This window comes from Oncorhynchus tshawytscha, linkage group LG04, assembly GCF_018296145.1.
Source record: "Oncorhynchus tshawytscha isolate Ot180627B linkage group LG04, Otsh_v2.0, whole genome shotgun sequence".
Lineage (NCBI taxonomy): Eukaryota > Metazoa > Chordata > Actinopteri > Salmoniformes > Salmonidae > Oncorhynchus > Oncorhynchus tshawytscha.
Window position 1 is genome coordinate 55,398,641 of NC_056432.1, and position 20,977 is coordinate 55,419,617.

At 47.2% G+C, this 20,977-nt stretch overlaps 1 protein-coding gene across 2 annotated transcripts in view; it reads left to right on the plus strand.

Moving 5' to 3' along the window:
- LOC112249056 (docking protein 4) overlaps positions 1 to 20,977 on the plus strand; it is a 56,164-nt gene that overhangs the window by 15,500 nt on the left and 19,687 nt on the right. The gene's annotated exons all lie outside the window — the stretch shown is intronic.

Below are 20,977 nucleotides of genomic sequence, written 5' to 3' on the forward strand. Positions count from 1 at the left end.
TTTATATCTGAAGGTATGCCCTCAGTACCCTGCCCTTTACCATTACTCACCAGTCTGGCTGGCCTTGTCTAGCTGAGGGATGTTGCCCCAGACAGCCCCAAACCCCCAGGCATGACCAGACCTGCTCTCTATTTCTCTCTCTATATATACAGTATATATATATATATATATATATTTCTTTCTCTCTCTATATTTCTCTCTATATTTCTCTCTCTCTATTTCTCTCTATGTATTTCTCTCTTGCTCTATCTCTCTCTTTCTCTCTTTTTCTCTATATTTCTCTCTCTGTATTTCTCTCTCTCTCTGAGAGACACAATTTGTTGACATTCTACAACACATAAACTGGGGAACGTAACAGTCAGTATAGCTATGTACTTATAACATAGAATGTGTGGAACATAAAAAGTATGTATGTGGATGATGTCAGGGACAGGCTATTGTCTTCCTCCCATGAGCTCTCTGTGGCTCCGCTCGTCCTCTGTGTTTATATTTAGTCCAGTAAAAGATGATACAGTTAAGAGGCATTCAACACGCACGCACGCACACACACACACACACACACACACACACACACACACACACACACACACACACACACACACAGACAGATAGTGTAAACCCTTCCTCCCTCTTTCTCTCTCTCCCACAGTCTCTTGCTGGCAGCTGTTTGTCTTTGATGTTTATTCACAGGAGTGTTGTTAAGGAGATCCTGGGAGTTGGGGCCTGCCTACCACTTTGTTAGAATTCCTCACTTCACCGAGGCAATTACACAAAAACTCAACCTAATGATTTAAAGTCCCCAGAAAGCATTGCAGGCAGACTGCAAGGTTATGGCGCATTAAGTTAAAATCGAATAACTGTCTGTTAGATGACAGCAACTGCTCATTTTCCTCTCAATTTGACTGAAGGGCTTCGGTGAATAAAATGTGTACTTTGTTTTTCTTCAGTGGTACCACAACCTGTAGATGATCATTTCTGTTTGTTAGAGATAAGGAGAACTAATAGATTATTTTTGTGGAGACGGTCATGCCGACAGCCTTGTGATGGGCTGTGTGGGGGGTATGTGGAGGGTGTGGGTGAAGAGGAAGGAGGGAGCAGGGTCCTGTACTCCCCCAGACATTGACCTGGCCTGGCTCCAATTTGGACTAGGGCTTGACCAAAAGGCTCTGGGTTGTGTTAGAAATTAGACACTGCGTCAGAGATTAAGCCCTGTGTGCAAACGTCCGAATTCAGACACACAGACACACACACACACACACACACACATAAACCCACACCCTCAAGGCGCCAGTCTCTCTGTAAGGTCTGTGGGCTGTTCTGTTTTCTGTCCCTGGCTTGGCAGATGGTATTCATTGAGTTGAATGGGGAGAGAAAAGGGCTGATAGTTTGACAGTGACTGTGGCACAGATTCTGAGGTGCAGTGTTCCCTAGACATCTGCGTAGTTACCCCACGACTGTATGTGAATGGGGTGGTGCACGTGTGTACGCATGTGTGTATATGTTGCAGGCGGTGTGTGTGTGTCACATGCAGTGTGTGTCTGTTGAGGGGGACAGGAGGTCGCTGGCACCATAATAGGTTGAACAGGCTGGTGGTATTGATCGTTGCGGAATTAGTGGAGTGATATCAAATACATCAAACTCACAGTTTCCAGGTGTTTTGATGCCGTTCCATTTGCTCCGTTCCGGCCATTACTATGAGCCTCTTGTGTTGAGGGGAGAGCACAACCTGGGGCAGCAAGGGTGAAAAGATAATGTAGCATCAAAGCTCTTTCCAGCGCTACCTCCCTCTGTGACCTCCCTCTCTTTTTCTCTCTTTTCTTCATCCCTTTCTGTTCCAGTTATTGCTATCCTATTTCTAACTGCATTGCCCCCCCCACCACCACCACCACCACCACCACCACCGCCTTCTCTCGGCTTGGTCAGGCCAAACTGTTCATTTTGCAGTAGCAGCAGAATCCACATCTCAAGGGGTCAGCAGTAGATTTGAGCAGCTTTAATAGACACCACCTCTGTATTTATTAAGGCTGGCTTATTGTCTCAATGGATGCTTTGTGTGCTCTAAGATCTGTTACCTTGCTTAAGTAGAAATGCAAATCAGACAGTCAAGTGAAAAGGCAAGCCAGATCCCAGGATTAAACTGCTCACCAGATTAGTATTTGCTCAGATTATGTGAGCTACTGTATAACTCTTCAGAACAGGAACTCTTTAGACAGAATGGGTGTATTCAAACAGACCGTGTGTGTGTGTGTGTGTGTGTGTGTGTGTGTGCGTGCGTTTAGGCCTCTGACTGCTAAGTGACTTGTGTTTTCTTCTAGAAAGTAGTACAGCTTGCTGAGGGCAACAAAAAAAATGTCAGAAGGACTCAATTGACTTTAAAATCCTCTCTTAGACAATTCAAAAGTCTGGTGGTTGCGAGATAAACGGATACCGTCTTGATGGAGAGAGAGAGATGGAAAAAACCACCCGCAGCACTGGAAAGCAAATATCACTGGTTCCAAATGAAGAACACGGCTACATTTCACTGACTGTACTTTTGTTCTAGGGAGCGTTTTATTGGGTTGAAGTTCAACCTCCCTTCTCTCGTACACCAATAGAAAGAAAAAGGTGCTATCTAGAACCTACAAGGGTCATTCGGCTGTCCCCCATAGGAGAACCCTTTTTGGTTCCAGGTAGAACCCTTTTTTGGTTCCAGGTAGATCCCTTCTGAGTTCCATGTAGAACCCTTTACACAGACAGTTCTACATGGAACCCAAAGAGTTCTACCTGGAAGCAGAAGGGGTTCTACCTGGAACTAAACAAGGTTCTCCTATGGGGACAGCCGAGGAATCGTTTTGGAACCGTTTTCTTTCTAAGAGTGTATCACCTGTGGGTTTCTTCTGACAGATAAACATCTCTAGATTGTAAAAACAAAAACACTAAGAAGTACAAAACTGTGATGATACCTTGGCATACAAGCAAATGCCTTGGTCAAAAGTAGTGCACTACACAGGAAATATCGTGCCGTTTAGAACACAGGGTTAGTGTATGTCACCTGGCCCCTACCTGTGTCTCTTTCCCACACCCCTCTGCTGGTAATGACCCGAGGGTGTGGGTTCAGATGGCGATCTGTGTGTGTGTGTGCTTTCACTGCAAGGGTTAACGATGGTTATCAGCTCCCAATGCAGCCCAGACTCCATGTCCAAAAACACCCTGAAGTATTAGGATGGGAAGAGGATACTCTTTTATCGGTCATAAATGGGTTTGCATGGGATTATGAAGTTGTTGTGTGTCTTATTTTTTATTGTGTGCGTTTGTTGGTTTAGGATATGTGGGCTTTTATACACGATGTCCAGTGTCCAGTGATAGGCTGGAGTGTGCATGCCTGCCAGCCTCTAGCAATCTCCCAAGTCAATAGTCCTCTTATCCTCCATTTTCTCCCTGTTAGTATGTGTATGTAATGTGTGTGTGTGTGTAATGTGTGTATATATATATATACTGTGTGTGTGAGTGTGTGTGTGTGTGTGTGTATGAGCTCGCTGGCTATGGGGCATTGTCTGATAGGACGCGCTTGCAGACAGAGTGTCTGGTCTGTCTATGAGGATGGTGTGTGTGTGTGTGTGCGTGTGTGCATGTGTGTGCATGTGTGTGCGTGCGTGCGCGTTATCTGTGACAGATAGTAGACGTGAGCAGACAGGGCGTCGCGTCTGTCGTCGTTCCCTAGTGCTGGCTTCAGGCGAAATATTTATCTCTCTCTCTCCTCTCTCTCTGTGTGTGTGTGTGAGAAAGAGAGAGGAGAGGTCTCTGTGAGCTCACTTTCGGTGGCACCCAATCAGAGCAAGACTATGTGTCTGTGTGCATTCATGCATCTGTGCCAGCATCCATCCTTGCACATATGCCTGTCCATGTATGTCTGCTGTCAGGACTCTTCCTCAGTAGGGCCATGGAGAGGTTGAAGCCAAGGTTGGTTTAGGTTGGGTGTGTGTGTCTGTCTAGTTGGGGTCACAGACAGGTGAGGGGGGACCTGGGGGACAACTCCTGCTGCCTGGGCTCCACTCCCTCCTGTCCCAGCCCTGCCAGTGACACGATCCCTCCCTCCTGCCTGCCAGAATGAGTGGAATCGTGTCAAATACATCAAACGTGGTTCTCGTGTGTTTGATGCCATTCCATTTGCTCCGTTCCAGCCATTATTAGGAGCCGTCCTCCCCTCCGCAGCCTCCACTGTTGTCCACATAGTGCTGTGTTATGGTTGTAGTGATGTACTGTGTGTGTTGTCCTCTGATAGATGGTGTAAATACGGTGCTAGCCAGCGTCTTAACTCTGGAGCCTCTTCTCTGGCGGCAAGATGAATGGCCTCTCTCTGCTGTCAACTTTATTGCTCGTTTAGCACTTTGTGCGTGCTCTCCCCTTGTCCCTCTCTCTCTCTCTCTCTCACTTTCTCTCTCTCGCCCTCATCCTCATTCTCCGAGTGGTTTTTGATGATGACAGAGCAGTGCGTTATGGGTTGTGCCGGAGGTGGGAAGAGGAAGGTATTGGATGTGCCAGAGTGCCGGACTGGAGGAGCTCACGGTGCAGAGGGGGAGAGATGGTGTGTTCCTACACTGTGTCCGTGTTTACTGTGGGTGTGGATGCTACTGTTTGTCATAGCTGCTCGTACCTCACCTCTCCAGAGAACCGCACATGCACTGGCTTAGTTTCGGGTCCTTATTCCATCCTTTTCAAGAATGATCCGGCCTTCCGCCCACTCACTACTCCCAGCCCCGGGGGACGGAAACGTTGAGATGTTCTAAGAACATCTCTCTCGGTGGACTGTGTGGTCAGAACATATTAGAATATCTTTTTTTTCCCGGCCTGCTCATAGTGTAGAATCTCCCTCTCCCCTCTCTCTCTCCCTGTGTTTCTCCCAGTGAGCCAGGCATGGTGGGTTAAACCCCGCCAGCAGTAGCCAAGCTGTATTAATTAAGAGCGACCTCTCACTTGTTTCTGAAGTCAGCTGGGTTCCTTTAGCCCTGGGCATTGATTCCTCCAGCCTCCTACTGGGGATAAAGACTGGGGATAAAGACTTAGGGCAGAGAATCAGAGAATATAGTGAGAATGAATCCCCTCTTCCTTCTTATTCTCTTTGTGGAGGATAAGCAGGTGTGTGTGTGTGTGTGTGTGTGTGTGTGTATATATGTGTGTGTGTGTGTGTGTGTGTGTGTGTGTGTGTAGTGTGTGAGATTATATGGGAGCTTTAGCAGATATTTTTTTGGGAGGGGTTAATGGGATATGATACAAGGATTATGAGCCGGGGGGTTATGCACGATGTGATAGGAGGTTTAGGAGGATGAGGAGGATGAGATAGAATTGGGAGGGAGGGCCGGCGAAAGGAGTGTTACTGGGGCAGGGGGAACTCTGAAGGGGCATGTGAGGTGACCCGCGCACACACACAAAACTCCTCCGTAATGGTACTGCGACAAAACACAAAGTATTTGATTTCTGGCGTGAAGTTGGGTTTTGAGGAGCTGTGTAAGTGTAAGCTACAGGGTAAACTCTGCGGTGTCCTACATCCTGAATCCGTAAGATACACTGTGAGACAACACACTCACACACATCCACACGATATCAGTTGACTCAGCAGTAAGGGTGGCAGGAGCCATTATTGACACACTGCAGCCTGCCAGAGAAATGGGGGAAATTCAATCAACCAATCACGCGGCCAGCTGAGTCTTCTTTCTTCACGTTATGCCTGATTTTGTCCTTTTTGTCTAGTTTATTTGGATAGGGACAAGTACAAACACATAGACACATTGAACAAACAATCGTCAGACGCATTGCACTAGTGTTTCTAGCTCACGCTAATTTCCCACACCCATTTCTTATTTTTTATTTGACCTTTATTTAACTAGGCAAGTCAGTTAAGAACAAATTCTTACTTTCAATGACGGCCTAGGAACAGTGGGTTAACTGCCTGTTCAGGGGCAGAACGACACATTTCATCTCTAGATGAAAACCAAAAGAAAGAAAGAAATAACACGATCAAAAACAAATCACACCAAATAACATGTCGGGACATTACCATAATTACATCCGCGAAGATGTCATTCTCTTTTCTTTCCATGTTCCCCCTTTCTCTCTGTCCTCATCGTGTTTTATCGGTGTCCAGGTCAGCGCTGCGACTGCAGGTAATTCTCTCTGTGCTGACAGTGGAGACAGAAAGCTCCAGGCCGACAGAAAGCCCCCTGTCTAGAAAGCGCCATGAAACGCCCTTCACCACAACATGGCCGAGCGGACGACATGCCGGAAGAACAGAGTGGAATGCACCTTGCCCTCTCGCTTTTTCTCTTTCTCTCATCCTTCCCCACTGTCGTTCCAAATGTAGTCCTAGGCTGCTTTCATTCTCTTCAACCTTGTCCTTGCCCCTGAACCCTTTGGCCAGCAGCCAGCAGTCTTTTATTTGACGTTCTGTTGTTTGTCTTCGCTTGGTTTGTCTCCTTGGACTCCATTTCCGAGTTATTGTTCAGTCAAACCAATAGTTGATACCATAAAATGGAGTCTCTATTTTTTTTAACAGTTCTCTGTGGGAAGTGCTTTGCATTGCCAATTCCTGGGCTCCTGTCGAATGAGCAGCCAGCCTAACTTAATACCGCGCTCCCGTTTGTCCGTCGATATCATACCAGAGCGTACAATGCTAGTTTAATAAACTGGTGTGCATTCATTGATTCTCACTTCTACATCCACCTTTCATTGGCTCTCTGGATCCCAGGGGGGCAGGCTGGCTTTGTGATTGAATTGGACACTGTATCCTACAATGACCTCAAGACTCACAGCCACTGGCAGAAATAGAGTGGAAGAAATAGAAATAGTAATAGAAATAGAGTCCAAATAGAGTGGGGCAATTGATTCTTGATCGATGATAAATGATTCTAATCTTGCATAGGCGGGGGATCAATTGTGTTAATGTGCCGTGATTGGCTAAAGTTGATAAGCGCAGGTCCCGGTCCACAGTTGATCTGGTGGTCTGTTTTTGGCCGGGGTCGTTGTGTGACCCTGTGCTGATTCAGATCGACCATAGTTTCTCTTAGAATAACGGTCCCAGGACAATGTCCAAAACAGCCATTCGATGTCAAGTCTCTGTCATGTCCTCTGTCAATCGTTTTAGCCAGCCTTGTATCGACACACTGATCCATTCCCCAGACGGTCACATGGTATGAATGTCCTTTTCCGCTACCCATTTTTAAAGACAGTTTAAGGTGTATCTGTCAGACTCAACGAAGGAAAAGAAGAATGAAACGAGCTCTGAAACTTGGTGTGGCATTTCATTAGCCATTACTGTGACAGAGCTGCCTATTATCACCCCAAGGAGCACCTCTCTTCCTTTTTATCCTCCTTCTCTCCATCTTTGTTCTCTCTGTCCTTTTCCTGCCCACATCCTCCCCTGACCTCATCCCTTCTTCACAGGAGTCTGTCTGTCCTCATTAAGCGAGGGGATAGATGGAGGGAGTAGACGGAGGGAGGGGGCGTTCCCTGGGCCTTTTCCCAGCTCTCTTCCCAGGGGGTCTGTTTGTGGAGTCAAATAATAATTGGTGTGTGTTTATTTGTGTGTGTGTGCGTGCGTGGTGTGTGTTTATGTGTGTGTGTGCGTGCGTGGTGTGTGTTTATTTGTGTGTGAGTGCGTGGTGTGTGTTTATGTGTGTGTGTTCGTGCGTGGTGTGTGTTTATGTGTGTGTGTGAGTGCGTGGTGTGCGTGCGTATGTGGACTAGGAGTAATACCGGTAGTCTGAAGAAACTGCACAGTCTGACGAAAGCTCATGAGATACAGAGATTTTGGCAGGTTGAAAGAGTTTCTCTTGTGAGACTTTAGTGGCGTACCTGTCTGGGGTGTTCTTTTGACTCCATTAATGATATCAAGATGGCGGAGTAAGCTTGATGAGCCCTAAAACACGGGCTCTTACTGGAGCAATAACTCACTAACCTTCACAAGTGGAAGTTACCATTTGCCCTCTTCCTGAGCCTGCCTGCCTGCCTGCCTGCCTGCCTGCCTGCCTGCCTGCCTGCCTGCCTGCCTGCCTGCCTGCCTGCCTGTCTGCCTGTCTGTCTGTCTGTCTGTCTGTCTGTCTGTCTGTCTGTCTGTCTGTCTGTCTGTCTGTCTGCCTGTCTGTCTGTCTGTCTGTCTGTCTGTCTGTCTGTCTGTCTGTCTGTCTGTGTTTTCCTCCATCTTTTCTCCTTCATGTAAATGGAACAGTCATTGGTATTTTTACTGGTTGATCCTCCCTCTTGGCTGGTACCCCCTCTACCATCTTGTGTACCAGCTGGTTGTTGCCCCCTGTGTGTTAGACAGCCGTCTGCTCCGTGGGGAGGATGCCACCCCAGCACGCAAAGCCTCTCTCCTGGTGAATGGCTGTCACATGATGCCCTCAGATTGTGGAGGGTGAGGATGACTCATTATTATAAAGGTCCCATTTATAGAATAGGCTGAGTGACATGGGGGTAAAAACAGAGATAGACATACTGTATAATCAATGGTGAAAGGAGAGCGATGGGTGACATTGACGTGTGGGTGGAAGAGGAAGTCAGAACGAGAGAGAACATGAAGCTCTGGGGTCGTTTTCATCACCCCCTAAATGGATGCCGTCTTCTCCAAGTTGAAGCTGTTGAACATCACAGAGCAAATCTGAGAAAATCTGTCAAACTCACAGAGCTGAAGTTATTAACCCTATGTACGTACACACACACACACACACACACACACACACACACACTCATAGCATTACACTGCAGTCGATCTGCTCTCTCCCTCCCCTCCCCACCTGATCGATGGCTGGAATGCTCCATTCTTTTCACCTCACTAACCTCTCCAAGGGAATGGAAGTGAAGTGGCTCATGAAATTGACCTGACACTGACAATCAACCCCTTTTTTCTGTCGCACTCACTTTTTTTGCCCTCCCTCCCTCCCTCGCCCAGTGTCGCTCCCAGAGAGAAGATGACATATCTGGATCTGTCTTGCGCCTAATGTAGCATGATCTAATTCAGCTGAGATGGGCACACCTGGCATTAGATTAACCTGCCCTGGGTACACCTGGTGCTCTGGGGATTTGATTAGGCTGAGATAGGCACAGCTGAAAGAGAGGATACGGGGGATCGGATTCACCAGACAGCAGTTCCAACTGGTACACATTGCAGGGAGAGCTGCTGTGCTGTTCTACAGCTCACACACACACACACACACACACACAGACACAGAAGGTCTGTCTGTTGGAGTACAGATGCTGAGGCGTCTGTCTGTAACTACAACCAACGTCATGATGCTAGTGGAGTCACTCCCCTTTCCACATTAGGTTACATTCTGTATCCTGCTACTAACTCCCCGTATTCCTCTCGACTCCAGTTAGCCAAGGCTCTCTAACACAATCTGCCTCTTAGCCTCAAGCTATCTCAGGCAGTATCACAATAAGCATGCCCTCGCTCATAAGAACTCAAACTGACACAGGCCTCTTTGCCTAGACACATTTAGCCTCCAGCAAACACAAACTTCCTGCATTCTCTCCTCCTCCTGTCAGCTAAGCAGCTCTCCTGCATTCTCTGCCCTGCCTAAGACTCCTGTTGCCTGAATACAGATCTCAGATATGTGCAGTGTCTATTACTTTACAGTTGCTTTACTGTTGCTTGTATAATATTCTACCAGTGTGTGACCTTTATTCATGCCAGCCCCGGCAAACGATCGGCTGCGAGTGATTCAGTGCTGATAGGCTCGTGGTATGGTGATAGGGAGCACCGATATGTGTTTCACCAGAGAGGATTGCGGCAAAGCGAGAGGAATAACTGGGCCCAAAATCTGTCTTCTCCTGCAGGTGGCGTTTTTTTTTTGGTTCTTCGTTTTTTTTCCTCCGCTCACCAAACGAGGTGTTTTTGTAAGGAGGTCAATGAGAGTGTAGTATTTGGTTAGCAAAAAAAAAATGACTAGCTTATTTGCTACCTGTGGCTTATTTGATCGAACGGAAGTTGTGTAATGCTTATGTTTTTACGGGTGTATTGATAGAAGTAGGACAACTTTGAAAAAAAACCCCACTTTCTATTGAAGTTGTGCCTGTTGTTCACACGGGTATCTGCCGTCTCATTGGCTAGAATGGTCCCACCTGCCTCCTCCCGACTGCCTTCCATTTTTGATGACATTTTATTTTCATTGTTAGAGCAGCCTCTTGAGTAGCTGGTCAATATATGCATAATGGGTAATCTGTGGTTTAACACACTTCCCTGCCTTTAGCTACCACACCTCCCTCACATCTCAACAGTTCAGGAGGTCCATGTAGCTGCTGGCTCTGTGTGTGTGGTTCAATCCATCTTCCAGCAACAGGGCAGAGTGGGATCCATATCGAACTCTGACATCAACAATACAACGCAGAGAGGAGAGAGGGAGCAGGAAGGGTCAGTGATCAGGCGAGAAGAGAGGAAAGTTCATTTCAAGACAGCCATACGGTAGATTTGGCCTCGTTGTTCCCTCAAAGCTGCAATCGGGCGGCGCAGCTCCCCCAGGACTGCCTCGCAGAAGACATTTCAGCTCGCGCGAAGAAGCATCAGATTGAACTTCACAAAAATTTCTCGTTTTCCCCTTTAGTTAACACTACTGTGCGAATTCTGCTCGAACCAACGGCACTTTCAATGCAACATCCTGAAACAAAACGAACTATGCAAGATATTTTCTTGTAGGCAGAGCACACTGGAGTAGGATTCTATTGCATTTAAAGGCATGACTCAGGCCCATACTGAGCTGGACTGTGTTTACAGCGTGAGTAGATGCCCTTGTTTTGAGATCAAAGCGAGGGCTGCATCTTGCCACCTGTGCACATTTGTTCATATTCTTTGCTAGTTAGTGAGTTATTATCCCAGTTATAGCGACTTTCTAGTCAGCAATGGGGGAGTGGTTGCATCCCACAAGAGCACAAAACATGTGTATTTCTAGACATCTTTGAAAGCAAGTAAGGTAAAGAGCTTTTTAAAGGGGCAGTGTTGTATTTTGAGACAGTCTTGAATAAGCTAAGTAGCCAATAGGCAGAGGGCAGCATAATTTGTCTGATTCTCTGTTGTAATGGTATGGGAATAATAATGAGTTGTATTTTGTAAAGTGGTTTCTTGCATCAAACAACACAACATTTTCAGTCAAGTCCTTGTCTGAAAGACAAGTGGATCAGCCGGTTAATGTCAATCCCTACATGTTTTTTTAAAAGTCTCAAGGAATGTAGGCCTACATTGAACACCACACGATAGCGTACTTGGCCACTGTTCTAACTGTAACTTAAAGCAGGTACAAACACGGCGTTCACAGTAAACGTGCCAGAAGTTGCACAGAATTTTCACAATGTTCACGTTTGCTTGTTTAGCAGACGTGAAATTTCAGTGACGGAATTTTTTTGGGGAGTGAACATTGGCTAGCCTCACCTTGCCACGTTCGTTGGAATAACTGGACCAAGGTGCAGCGTGCGTAGAGTTCCACATGTTTATTTAAATGAAACTCACAGAAAACAATAAAGGGCAAAACGAAATGTGAAGCTATGCAGTGCTCACAAGCAACAATACATAAACAAGATCCCACACACAACAGGTGGAAAAAGACCTGCCTAAATATGATCCCCAATCAGAGACAACGATAGACAGCTGCCTCTGATTGGGAACCATACCAGGCCAACATAGAAATACACAAACTAGAGTACCCACCCTAGTCACACCCTGACCTAACCAAAATAAAGAATAAAAAGGCTCTCTAATTCAGGGCGTGACAGTACACCCCCCAAAGGTGCGGACTCCGGCCGCAAAACCTGACTCTATGGGGGAGGGTCCGGGTGGGAATCTAGCCTCGGTGGCGGCTCGGTTCGGGACGTAGACCACCGTAGACCACGCTCCGCTCGCGGATCCCTCCGCTTCCGTGGAACCGGACAGTGGATTGTTGCTGGAGGAACCGGACCGTGGATCGTCGCCGGGGACTCCGGACCGTGGATCGTCGCTGGAGGCACCGGACCATGGATCGTCGCCGGGGACCCCGGACCGTGGATTGTCGACGGAGGAACCGGACCGTGGATTGTCGCCGGAGGAACCGGACCGTGGATCGTCGCCGGAGGCACCGGACCATAGATTGTCGCCGGAGGCACTGGCGGAGGCTACGGACTGGGAACCCTTGCAGGAGGCTCCGGACTGGGAACCCTTGCAGGAGGCTCCAGGCCATGGATCATCGCTGGAGGTTCCGGGCCATGGATCATCGCTGGAGGCTCTGGGTCATGGATCATCGCTGGAGGCTCCTGACCATGAGCACCGTGGCTGGAGGCTGCGGACCATGGGAACCGTGGCTGGAGGCTGCGGACTGGGGACCGTCGCTGGAGGCTCCGGACTGGGGACCGTCGCTGGAGGCTCCGGACTGGGGATTGTCGCTGGAGGCTCCGGACTGGGAACCATCGCTGGAGGATCCGGACTGCAGACCGTCGCTGGAGGCTCTGGATTGCAGACCGTCACTGGAGGCCTGGTACGTGTAGCTGGCACAAGACGTACCGGGCTGGGGAGACGTGCAGGAGGCCTGGTGCGTGGAGCCGGCACAGGACGTACCGGGCTGGGGAGACGCGCAGGAGGCCTGGTGCGTGGAGCCGGCACAGTACGTACCGGGCTGGGGAGACGCGCAGGAGGCCTGGTGCGTGGAGCCGGCACAGGACGTACCGGGCTGGGGAGACGCACAGGAGGCCTGGAGCGTGGAGCCGGCACAGGACGTACCGGGCTGGGGAGACGCACAGGAGGTCTGGAGCGTAGAGCCGGCACAGGATGTACCGGGCTGGGGAGAAGCACATGAGGTCTGGAGCGTAGAGCTGGCACAACGTGTCCTGGACAGATGTCAACCTTCGCACGGCAAGTGCGGGGAGCTGGCACAGGACGTGCAGGGCTGGGGAGGTGTACTGGAGACCTGTTGCATTTGGTCCGACACAGTCTTCACCAGACAGCTAGCACGCTCCTCAGGATGAGTACGGAGAGCTGACTCAGGTTGCATTAAACTGTAGGTGGAAAAAGGCTGCCTAAATATGATCCCCAATCAGAGACAACGATAGACTGCTGCCTCTGATTGGGAACCATACCAGGCCAACATAGAAATACACAAACTAGGGTACCCAACCTCGCAAAAATAGAGAATAAAAAGGCTCTCTAAGGTCAGGCTGTGACACACCTTGGTTTTTCAAAGATGACAATATTGGGAAAAAACAATTGAGTAAAACAACATTCACAGTACAGTCACGGTAGATTTTGCGTGACTGACGTGTGCAAGTATTCCGTTGACAACTGACTTCTGATATGATATGCCCCTTTAAATGACTCGGTGATAGTGAATGAGATATGAGATCAAGCTCACAGCCACGGTTCCCTATTGTTATTCCGAGCATGGCATATATCTGTTCTCTCTGTCAGGGAGCTGTACATTGTCTCCTCTCTTCTCCCATAGCGCAGACAGGCCTTTTGGGGAGACACGTTTAGGTTCCCATGCTTACAGTGGATGTACCATCATCACCATTTTTTAACCATCTGAAATGTGCTTATTTTCCACAGTAGCATTCTCCTTCTTAATTTGTCCTTTATAGTCATGTGTATACTCTGGAACCATCAGGTTCCTCCCTAAATGTGTGGCTGAGAGGAGCTGATGGGCTTTCAGAAGAGGTTTAGCAGCCAGCTGTGTGATCTAACGTGTCCTCTAAAGAAAGTAGAGAACAGACGACACCCGAAAGGCCCTCCTCAAAGCCGCTTGTTATCAAGTCGCTCTGTTCCCAGAGACAGGCATGTCTGCAGCCTCTTGTCTCAACCTACACTTCCAGCCGGAACAGGTGTTCCTGCCTCGCCTTCGTTAAAGCACTGTTACCTCCGCCGTCTCACCTCACGTCCTTCTTTAACAAGCTGTTTGTTCCTCGTTCGCTGGGAGAGGAGCGAAGTGGGATTCACTAATCTCTGAATTCATTATCTGCCTATTACCATCCCCGGCACCTGGGTCCCGACAGACACTCCTGTGTTCCCCTCTATCATAAACACACATTATGAAGTAGTGACTGACGATACTGTCTGTCTGTCTGTCTGTTCCTAGAATCCCACTCCCGGCTCTGTGCCGGCCTAGTGGCGATGCGCCGTCGTGTAAAACAAGCAGAGTACAATGGAGTGGTTTCCTGTGCTGACACAAGGCGTGATAAGGCTTTGTTCCTGTCGGGACAATGTGTTCTCCACACACTGAACGTATATTAATACTAATGTGTTGCTCAGTGATACATCACCCGCGGGCCGTTTTACTGTCCGTTTCAGGGGGGGAAAAGCTGCCGATGTGTATCGATCGTGGGAAAAAAAGGTAAATCAGCACATCTCAATGATTATGGGGTGGAGAGGGGGTAGAGGGGGGACGGGGCCCTGGTGTTTCACTGTAGAGGCTAGCACAGGAGTAGTCAGTGCAGGATCAGAATCAATGGCATGTCCTTTTTTTGACGTTGGGTTTTGACAAGCTGATCCTCCATTGTGTGCACTCTTTATTGATCTTCCTCACACACCAGCCCACCTCTGGCTGCAGACAACAATCCCTGTTCTCCTGGTGATTCACTGCTGACCATGGATGTTGAATAGATCTGTAATACAGCATGTGTAATGTGTAGAGTTGTACAAATCCTCCTGATTCCTCAATCACCTCCATTGAAGCTCTGTTTAACTAAGCATCACCCTGGGAGTTATTTTATCTCACCGGGGTGCACATTTGTCTCATTTGAATAGCTTTCATGGGATTTAATCGCTTTCCAATTGTGCTCCAAGTTATAATGGCACATCAAGTGTGTCTCAAGCACTCCCACTATGCTAACATTGAGCCAATCCCATCCACATAAGGATCCTCTGCTCAGCCGACATGTATTCTTGTTCCCAGCCGTGTGTCTTTGCCAGGTACTACTTTCTTAGAATGCTGTTAGGAGCTTGGCAAGCTAGGATACCCACCATGGTGACACCAGCAGTCCCAGAGGGCAAAAGTAGAGCCAGTCTGCAGCTTTTTAGCTCTATATGTTGTGTGTGTCTGTCTGTCTGTCTGTCTGTCTGTCTGTCTGTCTGTCTGTCTGTCTGTCTGTCTGTCTGTCTGTCTGTCTGTCTGTCTGTCTGTCTGTCTGTCTGTCTGTCTGTCTGTCTGTCTGTCTGTCTGTCTGTCTGTCTGTCTGTCTGTCTGTCTGTCTGTCTGTCTGTCTGTCTGTCTGTCTGTCTGTCTGTCTGTCTGTCTGTCTGTCTGTCTGTCTGTCTGTCTGTCTGTCTGTCTGTCTGTCTGTAAGGTGTGTGTGTTTGTGTGTATATGTGTTAGCCCCCTCCCCAGTGTGTGTGAGCCACTTCTCTAAAACAACAGTGCTGTGAGCGATTAGCCTGGCTCTGTCCTGGTTAATGAGGTCCTTGTTAAAGTTTAATGTCTCTGTTCCACCATTGTCAGGGAGATTTAGCGCCAGTTCCTCAGGGAGAAGATGCACCACACTGATTTCTGCCCCCCAGCGAGCAGAATAGTGATGCATGGGTTGACTTATAACCCGCAGTCCCCGCGGTTATATCCGCTGGGCGGGTGTGTTTAGGATCATTAAATATTGTGTGGATGAAGGGAGGGTGGGTGGCGGGCCGGCCGGTTGAATCAAGACAAAACAATACTTTAAAATCCATATATAATTATTGTATGATTTATATCTATAGACTACATTGATTTATATCTATAGGCTACATTGATTTATATCTATAGACTACATTGATTTATATCTATAGGCTACATTGATTTATATCTAAAGGCTACATTGATTTATATCTATAGGCTACATTGATTTATATCTAAAGGCTACATTGATTTATATCTATAGGCTACATTGATTTATATCTATAAGCTACATTGATTTATATCTATAGGCTACATTGATTTATATCTATAGGCTACATTGATTTATATCTATAGGCTACATTGATTTATATCTATAGGCTACATTGATTTATATCTATAGCTACATTGATTTATATCTATAGGCTACATTGATTTATATCTATAGGCTACATTGATTTATATCTATAGGCTACATTGATTTATATCTATAGGCTACATTGATTTATATCTATAGGCTACATTGATTTATATCTATAGGCTACATTGATTTATATCTATAGGCTACATTGATTTATATCTATAGGCTACATTGATTTATATCTATAGGCTACATTGATTTATATCTATAGGCTACATTGATTTATATCTATAGACTACATTGATTTATATCTATAGGCTATATTGATTTATATCTATAGGCTACATTGATTTATATCTATAGACTACATTGATTTATATCTATAGACTACATTGATTTATATCTATAGGCTACATTGATTTATATCTATAGGCTACATTGATTTATATCTATAAGCTACATTGATTTATATCTATAGGCTACATTGATTTATATCTATAGGCTACATTGATTTATATCTATAAGCTACATTGATTTATATCTATAAGCTACATTGATTTATATCTATAGGCTACATTGATTTATATCTATAGGCTACATTGATTTATATCTATAGGCTACATTGATTTATATCTATAGGCTACATTGAGGTTTTCCTTTCATTATTTTAGGCGATCTGGAGTTAGTGCATAACACGGAACCCAAACCGGCTGCGCACGTGCGCCATCGTGCGCTATCGTGCATAAATTTATGTTGTCCCCCTACACCAAACGTGATCACGACACGCAGGTCAAAATATCAAAACAAACTCTGAACCCGATGACATTAATTTGGGGACAGGTCGAAAAGCATTAAACATGTATGGAAATTTAGCTAGTTAGCCTGCACTTGCTAGCTAATTTGTCCTATTTAGCTAGCTTGCTGTTGCTAGCTAATTTGCCCTGGTATATAAACATTGAGTTGTTATTTTACCTGAAATGCACAAGGTCCTCTACTCTGCCAATTAATTCACACATAAAACGGCCAACCGAATCGTTTCTAGTCATTTCTCCTCCTTCCAGGCTTTTCATCTTTGAACTTATATGGTGATCGGCATCTAAACTTTCATAGTATTACCACGACTTCCGTCAAAAACAGTTCGTCTTTCAATTACCCACGTGGGTATAACCAATGAGGAGATGGCACGTGGGTACCTGCTTCTATAAACCAATGAGGAGATGGGAGAGGCAGGACTTTCAGCGCGATCTGCGTCAGAAATAGAAAGGACTTCTATTTTAGCCCTTGGCAACGCAGATGCTCGTTGGCACGCGCAAGCAGTGTGGGTGCAATAATTGAATAACATGGATTTCTACATTTATTTTGCGATGCTCGCGCACGCGACGTGTCCCGGTCTGGTCAGCATGTAAGCCTAAGCTTCAAGATCTAACTGTACGCGCCAAGCAGCCGACACGGCAATCGCCAAACGCTTTTGGGTACGGGCAGAAAAAGTTAAAAGTCGATCCACAGAGGCAAAAAAGGACAATGTCTGAGTTTTAATTCAATAGTTGAAAATGAAGAGAAGGGAGGGCCAGAAAAGTAAATGTTTGGGAAAGATTTGTTGAAGTGGTAAAAGAGGATGATAGCTGTGTTATGTGTGGTGATTGTTGGGTGTTACACAAATTGGACAGTCACAAGATGGGGACGTCAAGGGAACTGTAGCCTGCTGTTCTGATGGGTTAAATGAAAACTGTCTGGACACTGACTGTAGGTCTAGAACCTTTCACAGCCTTAATATTAAGAATTTTTTGTAGGAAAATGATACACCAAATGTAGGCTAAATTACTATTTGGGAACATGAGTGGAGAAATATGATTTCTTTCTTTCAGCATCTCTTTCCGGCGCCGACAGAGATGGCCGCCTCGCTTCGCGTTCCTAGGAAACTATGCAGTTTTTTGTTTTTTTACGTGTTATTTCTTACACTAGTACCCCAGGTCATCTTAGGTTTCATTACATACAGCCGAGAAGAACTACTGAATATAAGATCAGCGTCAACTCACCGTCAGTACGACCAAGAATATGTTTTTCGCGATGCGGATCCTGTGTTCTGCCTTACAACCAGTGTAACCGAGTGGATCACATGCAGCAACCAAAAAAAAAAACGACTCAGAAAAAGAGGGAAACGAAGCGGTCTTCTGGTCAGACTCCGGAGACGGGCACATCGTGCACCACTCCCTAGCATTCTTCTTGCCAATGTCCAGTCTCTTGACAACAAGGTTGATGAAATCCGAGCAAGGGTAGCATTCCAGAGGGACATCAGAGACTGTAACGTTCTCTGCTTCACGGAAACATGGCTAACTGGAGAGACGCAATCCGAAGCGGTGCAGCCAGCGGGTTTCTCCACGCATCGCGCCGACAGAAACAAACATCTTTCTGGTAAGAAGACGGGCGGGGGCGTATGCCTTATGGCCAACGTGACATGGTGTGATGAAAGAAACATACAGGAACTCAAATCCTTCTGTTCACCTGATTTAGAATTCCTCACAATCAAATGTAGACCGCATTATCTACCAAGAGAATTCTCTTCGATTATAATCACAGCCGTATATATCCCCCCCAAGCAGACACATCGATGGCTCTGAACGAACTTTATTTAACTCTCTGCAAACTGGAAACGATTTATCCGGAGGCTGCATTCATTGTAGCTGGGGATTTTAACAAGGCTAATCTGAAAACAAGACTCCCTAAATTTTATCAGCATATCGATTGCGCAACCAGGGGTGGAAAGACCCTGGATCATTGTTACTCTAACTTCCGCGACGCATATAAGGCCCTGCCCCCGCCCCCTTTCGGAAAAGCTGACCACGACTCCATTTTGTTGATCCCTACCTACAGACAGAAACTAAAACAAGAAGCTCCCACGCTGAGGTCTGTCCAACGCTGGTCCGACCAAGCTGACTCCACACTCCAAGACTGCTTCCATCACGTGGACTGGGAGATGTTTCGTATTGCGTCAGACAACAACATTGACGAATACGCTGATACGGTGTGCGAGTTCATTAGAACGTGCGTTGAAGATGTCGTTCCCATAGCAACGATTAAAACATTCCCTAACCAGAAACCGTGGATTGATGGCAGCATTCGTGTGAAACTGAAGGCACGAACCACTGCTTTTAATCAGGGCAAGGTGTCTGGTAACATGACTGAATACAAACAGTGCAGCTATTCCCTCCGCAAGGCTATCAAACAAGCTAAGCGCCAGTACAGAGACAAAGTAGAATCTCAATTCAACGGCTCGGACACAAGAGGCATGTGGCAGGGTCTACAGTCAATCACGGACTACAGGAAGAAACCCAGCCCAGTCACGGACCAGGATGTCTTGCTCCCAGGCAGACTAAATAACTTTTTTGCCCGCTTTGAGGACAATACAGTGCCACTGACAAGGCCTGCAACGGAAACATGCGGTCTCTCCTTCACTGCAGCCGAAGTGAGTAAGACATTTAAACGTGTTAACCCTCGCAAGGCTGCAGGCCCAGACGGCATCCCCAGCCGCGCCCTCAGAGCATGCGCAGACCAGCTGGCCGGTGTGTTTACGGACATATTCAATCAATCCCTATACCAGTCTGCTGTTCCCACATGCTTCAAGAGGGCCACCATTGTTCCTGTTCCCAAGAAAGCTAAGGTAACTGAGCTAAACGACTACCGCCCGTAGCACTCACATCCGTCATCATGAAGTGCTTTGAGAGACTAGTCAAGGACCATATCACCTCCACCCTACCTGACACCCTTGACCCACTCCAATTTGCTTACCGCCCAAATAGGTCCACAGACGATGCAATCTCAACCACACTGCACACTGCCCTAACCCATCTGGACAAGAGGAATACCTATGTGAGAATGCTGTTCATCGACTACAGCTCGGCATTCAACACCATAGTACCCTCCAAGCTCGTCATCAAGCTCGAGACCCTGGGTCTCGACCCCGCCCTGTGCAACTGGGTACTGGACTTCCTGACAGGCAGCCCCCAGGTGGTGAGGGTAGGCAACAACATCTCCTCCCCGCTGATCCTCAACACTGGGGCCCCACAAGGGTGCGTTCTGAGCCCTCTCCTGTACTCCCTGTTCACCCACGACTGCGTGGCCATGCACGCCTCCAACTCAATCATCAAGTTTGCGGACGACACAACAGTGGTAGGCTTGATTACCAACAACGACGAGACGGCCTACAGGGAGGAGGTGAGGGCCCTCGGAGTGTGGTGTCAGGAAAATAACCTCACACTCAACGTCAACAAAACTAAGGAGATGATTGTGGACTTCAGGAAACAGCAGAGGGAACACCCCCATCCACATCGATGGAACAGTAGTGGAGAGGGTAGCAAGTTTTAAGTTCCTCGGCATACACATCACAGACAAACTGAATTGGTCCACTCACACAGACAGCATCGTGAGGAAGGCGCAGCAGCGCCTCTTCAACCTCAGGAGGCTGAAGAAATTCGGCTTGTCACCAAAAGCACTCACAAACTTCTACAGATGCACAATCGAGAGCATCCTGGCGGGCTGTATCACCGCCTGGTATGGCAACAGCACCGCCCTCAACCGTAAGGCTCTCCAGAGGGTAGTGAGGTCTGCACAACGCATCACCGGGGCAAACTACCTGCCCTCCAGGACACCTACACCACCCGATGCTACAGGAAGGCCATAAAGATCATCAAGGACATCAACCACCCGAGCCACTGCCTGTTCACCCCGCTGTCATCCAGAAGGCGAGGTCAGTACAGTTGCATCAAAGCTGGGACCGAGAGACTGAAAAACAGCTTCTATCTCAAGGCCATCAGACTGTTAAACAGCCACCACTAACATTGAGTGGCTACTGCCAACACACTGTCAATGACACTGACTCTACTCCAGCCACTTTAATCATGGGAATTGATGGGAAATGATGTAAATATATCACTAGCCACTTTAAACAATGCTACCTTATATAATGTTACTTACCCTACATTGTTCATCTCATATGCATACGTTGATACTGTACTCTATATCATCGACTGCATCCTTATGTAATACATGTATCACT